Source organism: Magallana gigas, chromosome 6 (assembly GCF_963853765.1).
Source record: "Magallana gigas chromosome 6, xbMagGiga1.1, whole genome shotgun sequence".
Taxonomy (NCBI): domain Eukaryota; kingdom Metazoa; phylum Mollusca; class Bivalvia; order Ostreida; family Ostreidae; genus Magallana; species Magallana gigas.
In genome coordinates, this window is record NC_088858.1 from 37,275,837 (window position 1) to 37,289,039 (window position 13,203).

The following is a 13,203-nucleotide window of genomic DNA, read 5'->3' on the forward strand; positions in this document are numbered from 1 at the left end:
CGTCCTAAACTGGTATTTAACACCTGAGCAATTCTTTATATAACCTTGCTAATAAACCGGTTCTTAAGAACCAGGTGACACAAACAGGTATTCGAATGAAAACCTTATATATCCGGATAATTAATTCATTATTATACCAAGTAGAAATTGATTTCTGTCTAATTCGTCCCTCAAACGAAAGAAATCATATTTCTCCTTTAAATCCATTCATTACTTTCCAAATGAAAGCTGAATACTATGATACTAGTAAATAACAACACATTGTGTAGAATTAGCAACGACACGCTGCAGCTATGTAAATATAAAGAACGGGGAACTAATGCTACTATTGATATAGGATATATTGTTATTACGTAATCCAACTTCATATATATTCAGAAAAATCAATACAAAAAGATACAATATGATCAATAAACAACATGATTACAACTATTTTAAACCAAGTTTTTTGGAAACACTCAAACGTTCACTAAGCGGATCCTGGACATATCCATCCTTAGCAGATTCCGAACGCCAACGTCCATGTCTCTTGAATATCCTGTCCGGAATTCCCCTCACTGCCGACGCAGTCGCTCCACCTGACCGCAAACTGTGAAGTCCATAAACTTTGATGTTATCTACAATTCCTGTAAATGCTTCGATGAATAATTCACCTAGTGTAAGACAGAGGCTTTTCACGATTACGCAACCGGTAACCACTTCCCGATTTCGAAATAGCACAAAATACATATTCCTCTGAATCGTCTTGAATCCCAGCTAAACGAAGATACAATTCAAAATTAGAAACAGGACACATATATGAAAATGTTCTTGCTATAACAACTCTTGTACCGTCTCTGTAGATATCAGTCTTACTAGACTCGATGAATATTTCAATATGATCAGGTAAAAATTGAATATCAGATCTCTTGATATTTATGAGTTCGCTGCTACGTAAAAATCCAGCGAATGCCAACAAGACCATACAAATGATTCTTTGATTGTAAAGATTATTACATTCAAACAGTTTCAAATACATACAACGTAAATTTTCAACAGTTATTGGTTCTTTCTTTTGAACAGGTTTTGCCACTATACGTTTCCCACCTTCCATAATGTTTTTAACAAACTGATTGTCAGTCGGAGAATTGAATCCCACAAGATCATGAGCCCATTTGATTCCATAGAATGCGTCAACAATAGGGGATGGAGAGTTTGCCCTTTGAACCAAGCATGCTAAATAAATAGATACATGTAAAGGTTTTGAAGGAAATAATTCACTTTCCTCGATTCCTTGTTCTTTTGCCCACTTCTTAAATCTCAGGAAACTGTTACAATATTTGTTTATAGTTGAATCCGCTCGTGACGCTTGCATAATCCCAGGAAGTGCATACACCTTTTCACGCAACTTTGAAGGCAACTGAATCAAATCTCTTTCAAATACCTGAAGAAACAAATTTGTAAAGGAACACCAATAAATATTTTTTCGCTTTGAAATTATCTACCGGATATGTATAAAAATACATATATTTATATCTACATATCAGCTTAAATAAGACATTCAGCACATTTTCTTCAGAAATGAAAATATCAGTTTGATAAAAAACCAAACTTTCCAAATGGCAAACCACAAATGTGGTGAAAGAAACTTCAGTAAAATCCATAGTGATAAAATATTTATCTCTATTACAACATAGCGCAAATTGCCTGATATTTCTCATACAAGTTTATGGAAAATAATTCCCAATTAATCAATAAATTTGTTTATTTTGAAGAATTTAAAACGGCCGAAAAACAATTTTGAAATCAAACTCTGAAATCAAAAACAAATGCAAGCATTCTAAACTTTAAATCTTCTTTACCAAAAATACCAGACCCGAGTTTACCACGTGTGTAAAACTCCTTTGCTACTGGAAGATCCTTCCAATCTACAATATGTGACCTGTAAACTTCAGAAATTAGAATTGGCCGAAAGGCTGATGATTCCCATAGCGGAACTACTAATGTTCCATATCCTTTGCATTCGTTCAAATTCTCCAAAACTCTTGATAAAATGGCGGTACGATCCATGCATTCCAACCTGTCCAATTAATTGTAAATGCATCAACTGCATACGTAAAAGGATTCCAATACCTGGAACAAAATTTATCTACCTTTGCATTGTAATCACAAGCAAATAAATCAATATCATACGGACCCCATTCCCGTGATAGGTCATCAAAAACAGTTTTCACGATACCCCAATCATCAAAGTCGACAATTCTGCTCAAATAATCTGCTTGCTCATTGAGTTCTCTTGGTATCCATTCAATTTCAATACCAATCTTATATTCTAAACAAATTTGAAAAATGTTCATTGCAAGATCTTGTAAGTTATTTTTCATACTCCCTTTTTGAACAATGGAAACAACATTTGCGTTGTCTGTAAACCATTTTATATTCTCACCTTTGAGAAATTGTACAAATGACCGAAGAACTCTATCCACCGCGGCCAATTCTCTCCATGTGGAACTCATAATTCTCTCAGATTCCTCCCATAAACCATGAGAAACGTTTTTACCTGTCCGTACGCAATAACCGCCATAACCAGTATCACTTGCATCGGTGTACACTACCAGATTAGAACTTGGTTTAACTTTCATATCCCTTCTATTCAACATATCTAAAGACGATTTCCAAAAACTTATCTGTTTTTTACTTTCCTCAGAAATTAAAATCATGCTATTCCATGTTGGAGCAGACACAATGTCAATACTAAGACATTTGGTCATTAACTTATCTTAAGTGAGATCTCGCGAGAAGTGACGAGATTAGTAGAACTTGTCACATTCGTGGTTTGGCTGCAGCCGTGAGTGGTCGTTACCGCGGACTTTCTGCTTTTGTCCAAGGTTAGGAGCATTTGGCCCATGTAGAAGGCGAGTTTTAATTTATTCATGATGGCAATGGAATAGGTAAAGCCTATAGGATTGCACATTTTATGTACGTTTTACGGCAGTGGTCATGATAAGTAAAAAGTTAAATTTGTGGCAATGGAATAGATTCGGTCTATAGGATTGCACGCTTTCAGAATTTAACGGTAGTGGCCGAGGGAAAATCTAAGTGATGGGAATTGTGGCAATGGAATAGGTTTAGCCTATAGGATTGCATGAGTTGTTTTAATGTAAGTAACCTCGGGAAAATGGAGTTGTGCATGAGGCATGCATGGGTAACGCTATTATTATTGATAGCTATAGTGAACATTGGTTAAGTGTTGGGGAGTATTTAGTGATTTTGTATATAATGTTAAAAAGTATTTATATGCGGGATGAGTGGAGTACTTGGTCTGTTAAATTTTGTAATTTTGCCAGAGGCTTGAGATCGAGCTGTCCGAGCGGGTTGCACGTGCGTTGCGAGAGCTCAGAGCTGGGTTTAGATTGTCGGGGTCTTGGCATAGGGTGGCTTACATATTAGGTACACGATATATTTAAGTGTTAAATAGCTGATATTAATACACTTTGTTGTAATATTATGTTCCCTGTTGATAATTAAGAATTCTGATTTATATATATCTTTTTGATTATAGGATGAGTGTGCTAAAACCAAAACATTCATTAGTGGGAAAGTCTTTGGTGCCTGTAATATTAAAATTTAAAGCACAAGTAGAGAGGATAGAGGGATGTGACCTTAAAGGACATGCATTAACCAGGTATTGATGTAGTTATGACATATATTTTGATATTTTAATTACATATATTTAAATTTTGGTATTCTTTTCCCTGTAAGGTAATTAAGGTATATTTTCTATAGATATAATCTGGATGAGTTAAGGACAGAGTTTGAAGGACTCACGGGAGAAAGCTCGAGGGATATTTTGCTTTTAACTGGGAGAGAAGAGGATTTTGATAGTCTGGTTATATTGATGCATTTCGCCATAGAGCAGGCAAACATGGTGGGGGCACCAAAAGGTCAAGTTCTAGTGCAAACTTCCAGTGCTGAAGTAAACCAGGGGGCGGCTTCATCTGTTCAAAACAGTGGAGCTGTGGCTTCATCCTGTTCAGCTGCCACTGCTTCTACTACATGTAGCTCATCTGTGTCAACAGCTAGTGTCTCTCAGGCTTCAGGTACTATTTTAGTATAATTTATTTGGATTTATATAAGGAGAGATGTGTATATTTTGCATTGGGGTATTTTAAAAAAAAAAAGAAAAAAAAAAGAAAATAATAGCAATAATAAATAATTGTTTGTTATATTTAGGTGACAAGAATATGGAAACAAGATTAAGAGACATTGAGAGGAAGATGGAATCCATGAAAGAGAAATCGGGGGAGGATCAGGTAGAGGAGTGTTTAAGACAAGTTAGGATATTGGCTGGTCGTCCTAACCTTACACAGGCACATGTCCTCCTGGCTGCTTTAGAAACACTTGTTGATGTCGCATTTAGAAATTCTCACAAAGATGCTGATTTCTATTCAAAAGCTTTCACACATTGTAAAAAATATGAAAATTCTAAAGATTTATGTGGGCTTACTATGAAACTATTTGGTTCAGCTGAGGATAGAAAAATTGCAAATGTGGTAGCTGATTGGCTTAAGGGGAAAAAGTATGAAGGGTCTGGGGTAGTTGAGGATAAAGAGAACGTGGGTCAAAATAGTAACAAAAGTTTGGGAGATTTGACGGGTATGCAAGCTAATCCTTATCCTTATGTACCATTGTTGGGACAACCACATTTCCCTTTTTCCCCTTATCCTGTGCCATATTCTGGATACCCTGCACAGAGTTTTGGGTTCCCTCGTCCTTCAGTTAGAGGTATGGGTATTCGCCCTCGTAGGGGAAGATGTTTGTTTTGTAAAGACTTGGGACATTTTGTAGCTGATTGTCCAAAAATGAAAAAATAAGAATAATGTTTGGGTACATGGCCTTCAACTCGGGGGTTTCTAATGCCCTTTGTGATTTTTCACATGAGTTGAGGGTTGAGTATCCTCCTCTGTATTAACTTATTTTGCATCCTTTCTAGTTCTTTTATTCATTTTGATTTCAGAATGAGGTGTTGGTTAAGAAGAGAAAATTTTGTCCTGTTATACCTGATTGGGAATTTAACTCTGGTTTTGATCCAGAATGTATTGTTCAGAGAGTAAAGGATGAAAAATGGGTTAATTACAGGGGTGAGAATGCTCAGCCCTCACCTTGTGTGACTGCTGAAGATGTTGCTAAGAAAAATGTTAAATTTGATTTGGAAAATCTAAGATTCAGGGATCCTAATAATTTTATACCGGGGAATTTGCATTCATGTTTACATGAGTGGGAAAAAATAGATGCCCCAGATAATGTTCTTGAATGGCTAAAGGAGGGGGTTGATGTTAAAAAGTTTTTTAAACCTTTTAAAGGAAACTTTAAGGGTAAGAGTTACAGTTCGGATGTCCCACCCTCAGTTTATTTTCCAAATTCTACCTCTTGTGCACAATTTAAAGATTATATTGTTAAGACATTGTATGAAAGGTTGGAAAATTGTTCTCTTACACTGATTGGGAAGGTAGGTTTTTGCGAGCCACCTCACTTGGTTTTGCCTCTTACAGTGGAACCTGCAAAACCACGTTTGTGCCATGATGAAAGGTTTTTGAGTCTTTGGGTGAAGGATTGCCCTTTTTTCTTTAGATACTTTAAAAGATGTTCCACGCTTAGTTCAGAGAGGCATGTTTATGTCTAGTATGGATGACAAGTCGGGATATGATCATATTTATTTGAGTGAGCAGTCTAAAAAATATTTTGGATTGCAGTTTGGAGGATGGTTTATGATATTAAATACTCTTCCTTTTGGATTTAAAGCAAGTGCGTTTATTTATCAAAGTGTAGGTATGGTGGCTACTAGTTGGTGTAGGTCTTTAGGTGTACCATGTTTGCAATACATTGATGATAGATGGATTGGGGGATTTTTGCAGTCTCTTTTCCATGACCTTGAAGTTTCTCCAAATGACAGTCACCTGGATGACAGTCAGGTAGCAGAAAAGGCATTATATATTGTCTGTCAAGTGATGATAAGAGTTGGATATTTTCTCAATATTAAAAAGTCAGTCTTAGTTCCAGTGAAATGTATAAAGTTTTTAGGGATGTTAGTTGACTCTGAGAGATTAGCATTTATTATTCCAGATGAGAAAATTCAGAAGTTTATCGGCTTAAGAGAAAGTATCTTAGATTGTGATAAGACAAGTGTTCTTACTTTACAAAAGTTTGCTGGCAAATGTGTATCTTTTATGTTAGCGTTTCCTGGGGCTAAGTTGTATACAAAGGAAGTAAACAGAGCAATAGGTTTAGCAGCTAAAAGAAGTGGTTTTGTGGATATGACAGATGATTTGAGACAAGAAATTTTGTATTGGAGATTTATAGATCATTGGAGTGGTTGTTTTTCTTGGAGGAATGAAAAGCATTTACAAATTACAGTAGCCTCAGATGCATCCAAGTTTAAGTAGGGGGGCCCTAGTAGATGTTAAGGGTCAACAGATAGTGTGTGCATGAGGATGATAGGCCAATTCATGTTAAAGAGGCTCAAGCTTTGTTCAATGCTCTATGTTCAGTCAAAGATGTGGTAAAAAACCACAGGGTAGACGCTTATGTAGATAATTTGGCTTGTGTCTATGGTTGGGAGAGCATGAGTGGGAAAGACCCTGCTTTGAACAGAATTATGAAGAGTTTGTGGAATTTCAGTGTGGATAATAATATGGATTTGCATTTGTTGTATGTGAAATCTGAAGATAACCCAGCAGATTGTCATTCTAGAAGATTGTCAGCATTGGATTGTATGTTAACTAGGGAGAAGTTTGAGACTATTGAAAAGAGGTTTGGTCCACATTCAGTTGATCTAATGTCCCTTGATTCAAATTGTATGATTAGCCAAGTAAATGGGAAACCTTTAAGGCATTTCACACCATACCCGACCCCATTGTCTGCTGGTGTGAATGTATTTTCTCAAGATATAACATTGGAGAAGAATCCATATGTATTTCCTCCATTTAGGCTTATTCTTCCGCTTATTGTCTATCTTAAATACCAGGGTGTTGAGGCTTGTACAATGGTTATTCCAAAATTATTGCCAATCCCAGTTTGTTGGCCTTTGGTCAGTCAGTATGCAATGGATAGGTTTGTACTTGGTAAGAAAGGGGAAAGGGGTGTGCTTTTATTCCCTTCAAAATCCGGGTTTTCTGAAGCAAAACATGGGTTATTGTATGATTTAATTGTTGTCAGGTTAGTTCTTTAAAAGTAAATAAAAATTTCATTGTATTTTCAGGTAGTTCTGGTCAGTGAAGTTGATTCTCAATCCTTGTGTAGTGGTGTTGTGAAGAAGAAATGTTTGATGCAATATTCTGCAGAAAGGCGCATTGCTTACCTGAACAATTTACTAGATTCTAAGGCATACTGTAAGAAAAAATTAGCGTTAAAGTTGGATTTTGAAAATGTTATAGGAAAAAATTTTCAAAGCCATTCCAGAAGATTTAAGATTATTTCTTCTGGGAAAGGACAGAGTGGGTAAGACTCAAGTTCATGATTTATCTTGTCCTTTTCTTGGTGTTGCAAGTGCTAGTTCATGTTCTTGTCCAGTGTGTCTAGCAGCTGGAACAGTCTCTTCTTACATTGCGCAATTTAAAGCAATGTTTATTGAGATAGGTAGAGTTGAACCTTGGGATAATGCAAGACATTTAGAAAGATGTAATCCAGCAGATAGTATTCTCTTAAGGAGGTATGTTGATGCAGTAAAATTAGAACAAGCAATGTCGCATGTGTCTTCGAAACAAGCCAAACCGATTTTTCTGAACAAATTGGAAAAAGTTGAGTTTGTATTTTAGTGATCAATTGTCAAAAAAGGATCTTACTGTTGGAAATAGATATGTTTATTTGCGAGATCAAACTTTCTTTAAAGTTTTATTTTATTCTGGTGATCGTGCTAATGATTTGGCATTGTGTTTATCTCAGGAGGTGAAGAAGCTGTCAGATGAGAAGGGTTATTTGTTGAGCCATACTGTTGGGAAAACCCTAGGTAATGGGCATGTAAATGAATTTGTACTACCTAAGGTTCAAAATCAAGTTATTTGTCCAGTTGAAGGTTTGAAGAAATATGTAGAAGGCTCGAGGGACTTGGGTGTTGATTTGAGGATAGGTTATTTGTTTCGGTCTTTGGACTCATCAAGGACTTTAGTGTTAGACAATCATGTTACAACTTCAGCAATGTCGGATAGGTTAAAAAAATATCTTATTACTTTGAATATTTATGAAGGGGAAACAGCACACAGTTTTAAGGCAGGTTGTGGTATTACCCTGATGGCAAATAATACAACTTCTTCAGAAGAAATTATGGAGCATGTTGGTTGGCGAAGTCGGCAATCATTCAACAGATATTCTAGGATCAATAGGATAGTTGGTACATCTGGGGTGGGTGATTTGTTAGCAAAGGTGTCAGTTTTGAAAGATAGGGACGCTAATGTTATTTTTGACAAATTTGGGGATTATTCTAGACTTCCACAAGCATTTGAGTCTAATTAGAGGGTTGGGGGAGTCATTTGAACTAGTTATGGTTATTGGGATCCCTGTGTCTTATATTGTATTATGCATTGTTTGTATGGATTAATATTTGTTATTTCAATAAATGATGTATTAATGTTTTATTGTTGTTTATTTAGTAATGGGTTAAGTATTGGGAGAGACTTAGTGGATGATGCCATGCATGCAACTGTTTGGAGTTACAAACGTAAATGAGAGGTTGGGTACTTGAAGTAAGAGTTTTCCTATTTACCCAATACTTATTACCCGAGTCACTTTGAGAGTGTCTTACTTAGGATACACTAGTATCTTAAGTGAGATCTCGCGAGAAGTGACGAGATAAGTAGAACTTGTCACATTCGTGGTTTGGCTGGTAAAGGGAAGTGAAGTATATTGCGGAATGCACATAGCTCGTGCAGATATTGAATATGATTGAATACAGAGGGAGCAAAAATTTAAAAAAAAAAAAAAAAAAAAAAAATCATCATATGATAATATTGACAGGTGATGCTCTTGAAGTGCTCGAGTTTTCCTATTTACCCAATACTTATTACCCGAGTCACTTTGAGAGTGTCTTACTTAGGATACACTAGGACATACACTTCCGATAACAACAGACATAGATATGATTTGTCCAACTAAACTTGCTAGTCGTCTTACCTTTATTCTGCAATTCTGGTTCATAAAATGCTCAATTTTGAAAATTGTTTTCTGAATTTTAAATACACGCTTTTCAGGAATGTAAATTTTCCCCATATTACAATCCAAAACAACACCAAGATACTCGATAACTTGACAAGGGATCCACATGGACTTTTCCACTTTAAGCACAAACCCTGAACAAACTAAATCATACTGTACCTCTTTGGATATTTTGCATGCTTCGTCATACTTACTATGGCAGCCAAACCCATCATCTAAATACATAAGTACAGTTTTACCTTCTCTACGCCATTTTTGACTAAGGGTCGTGTGAGTTTAGTAAAAATATATGGCGCAGATGTGAGACCAAATGGCAAAACATTAAAACAGAAATATCGATCTTGAACACCAACTTTCCATGAAAATCCTAAATATTTTCTATGGTCAGGAAAAATATCTATATGGTGATATGCACTTGTGATGTCAAATTTAAAACACCAACTATTTTTATTTGTATACATAAGAGCGGTTCTTATATCGTCATATTTCACAGACTGTTTCCATACATGCTTATCAACTTCCCTTAAATCTAATATTAGCCTTCTTTTCCCACTGGAGTTCACTGAAACAGAAAGAGGATTAGTAACCAAAAACTCTGTATTTTGTTCGGATATCAAACCGCTTTCTAATAGCTCCATTATTGCTTCCTGTACGAAAACATCTTCCTGTAAAGCAGATTTATTATTATGCAAAAAGCTCTGCTGTGGTAAAGAATAAAAAGGTATTTTATAACCATCCTGAATAGTATCTATGATATAATGACAAGCATCAATGCATTTCCAAAATTCAATATTTGACTTTAATCGCCCTCTAACAGAGACTTTGCCACCTTCTTTATACTCATAGCATTCGTTAAACTCATCAACACAACTTTTTTCATCATAATACTTATCTTTTATCAAAGATGATTCTTTAGACTGTTTAGCCTCTCTATTTAGCGGACTTAAGCTCTGGGCATTCTTTTCTTTGGTGATTGGGTTTTCCGCAGTGGAAACAGCCAATGGGAAATCTGGATGCAGCTGACATGATGGGGACGCCAAAGGGCGTTGGGCCACGAAAGGGCTGTCTAGCTGGAAAAGGAAAATAAGGAGCACTGGATGTTTCCAGACTATCGCTTGTTCCGACTTTAACTTCTTCACTTCAGACGATACGGAGGAAGTTGCTCCCTGTAATTCTCTTTTAAAATTATCAAGTTGCATTGCCATAGTATTCTCCATGTCCATTTTCTGTTCATTCATTTTGTTGAGAATGGCTTGTAGCATGTCTGCCTGAGCCCCGCCCGACATCTCCTCGTTCTGCATGCCGAATTTAAACTTTCCGCTGTACGTGTCGTCCTAAACTGGTATTTAACACCTGAGCAATTCTTTATTAAACCGGTTCTTAAGAACCAGGTGACACAAACAGGTATTCGAATGAAAACCTTATATATCCGGATAATTAATTCATTATTATACCAAGTAGAAATTGATTTCTGTCTAATTCGTCCCTCAAACGAAAGAAATCATATGTCGATTCTGTCAATTCTTATCGATTCAGCCGAATGGGTTATAAGATGTACAATGGATCGTCACCATTAGTAATGAAGAAGTAAGTCCCGTGACACTTTCAAATCAATTTATGAGACATTAAAAGATATTTAAACGCTCGATCACAGTAACTTAAATAACCAGAAGCATGGCATGTACAGTATTTACTATCGATAGAATCAAATTAATACACGATTGAGTGATACATTAAAGAAATTAGAAATTATGTATGATAGAATAAAACAAATATGATATATATATATATATATATATATATATATATATATATATATACACATGTATTTCGAGTGCATGTATTTTATATCATGTAACCCGCGTAAATGCTATCCCAAAGACGGCCAGACTTTTAAAAAAAGGATATAAATGTTCTTGTTCAAGTTATTCTTCTCCTCGATCTTACAGTACTGTGTTTGAGGAAATTTGATGTAAAGGGGTGAAATATTTCTCAACTATGGTAGGGCGAGAGTAACACTGGAAAACAACACCTGTGTGAATTACATGAATTACAGTTGCTTTATATTTTGATATTCCTTCAGTTCCATTTAAAAAGTTTATTCATATACTACATTCTAGAGTTATCTCTCTTTGAATTAAGTGATAAGGTATTACGTCCGACTTTTACGTGCAGTCGATTGCGTAATCTTTTGTAAACATCAGAGAATCCTTAAAAAGGGAAAATGGGATGTAGGGGGGGGGGGGGGCTCTGGATTTTTCTTAGAGCCATTTTATACAGAACTAAAGACAACACTTTAATGTTTCGTCTCTTGTCTGTCCCAGGTCACTGTTTCTATCACTTAAATTAAATTTTGACCAATTTTAACTTTTCCCCTTTCGGAAGAAATCGGGACATCGCACAACTTTTCAACGCTATTACACGGGTCCTTTCATGGCCAAATCTCAGTAGACTTTTTATATTTAGCATTACAAGCTGGAGGGGCTCAGTGTTAGATTTTTTTCATATCATTGAATGAATATCGTTTGAACCCTGAAGTATTTTTAAACAACGAATTATATAGACGTGATGTGAGAATATCTTGTGACAGAGTTTAACTGAAATTATATTGGTTGTTATTATACTGGAAATTTGAAATGGTGTATTATGATGTTCGATCAATAATGTAAAAAAAATGAATTATATAACCTTTCTAATTCAACTACCGCTTGTTAATTTTTACAGGAAAATTTTTATTTTTGTGTGAACGATCGATGAAAAACAAAATCAAATACATTAACTGATAGCTTCCACCTGCACAACATCAGGTGACCTGTGTCAAATCATGATGGCCACGAACCGGACGTTGTGCGGAGGAAGTATTTCGAAAAATATATTATATTTATCAACTGATATCAGTAAAACGCTTTGATTTGATATATATTTTTCATCAGAATTCATTTTGACTTTCTATAACATTCCCTATCCGTCCCAACATTAAGTCAATCTTGAGATGATGTGTGGTGGTTTTTTTTAAATGTTATTTAAATTCATTTGGTCATCATCGGAAATTTGAATTACTAGTATTGCTCTGACTGCAGGATGTCATGCCCTGCTTCTTTTCGCTGTGCATGGAGTTCTTGCTTCTTTTCAGAAGGCTTAATTAATAAAACGAAATGAAATATTTCTGGACAGTCAAAATTCAGACAAACCAGACTGGGGGTTTTTTTTGGAGCACTGGAATCAATTAATTTTGATTTCAGTATCTGTTCCAAAAACATGTGTAGCTGAACTTTTTTTCGATGTTTACAGACTTAATGAATGCTTATTGTTTTGCCTCGGACTAGAATGTCGCGACGTCTTTCGATGAAACGCGTCACGTGGCTGCCTTACAAATTTCTTTAAAAGGCAAGCGTCAAAATTTATAGGGCAACTTGGCGGACGTAACGTTATTTGAACTGATTTTCTACACAAACGTTTGTTTACATATCAAACTTTAGGTCCTCGACAAAACAAAACACTTATTAGGTTTGTTACTGACTGTTTAAAGAAATTTGTGGGGTCGGTAAAGTCCATAGAAGGCTCGGCGAGCCTTCTATGGACTTTACCGACTCCACAAATTTCTTTAAACAGTCAGTAACAAACCTAATAAGTAATACTAATGTGTACCTGAGTTCCATTGAAAGTTCTAAGTCAAGATTATATGACGTAAAAATTTTATGTTAGAAGTGTAGAAATATCTACTGCCTGAATATATGTTTAATGTCAATTCAGTTTTCATGTTTGTCCAATGTAGGCTCTTTAATAGCATAGAATGAAGGTAGACTTTCAACTTTCAGAGACGCAGCATCGGTTTTGAAAGGGGTAGACCACAGGCACCTGACGTTATATATTTTTTCATATTAAAAAATGTATACCTACGTATAGTGTATATATTGTTTATTATGATAAAACTAATTATTATACTTTCATGTTAAGTGCTGAAATCTGATTGGTTTAGACGCAGTTGATAATCCGTTCTATTACCCTCAGCGTTAG

General features: G+C 35.6%; 1 non-coding gene across 1 annotated transcript; it reads right to left on the bottom strand.

The window, feature by feature from the left end:
* Positions 1-271: 271 nt before the first annotated feature.
* Positions 272-1,011, bottom strand: LOC109618144 (integrase/recombinase xerD homolog). The gene has a single exon (XR_010714935.1). It is a non-coding gene; the product is annotated as an integrase/recombinase xerD homolog (transcript).
* Between the last annotated feature and the right edge of the window lie 12,192 nt (positions 1,012-13,203).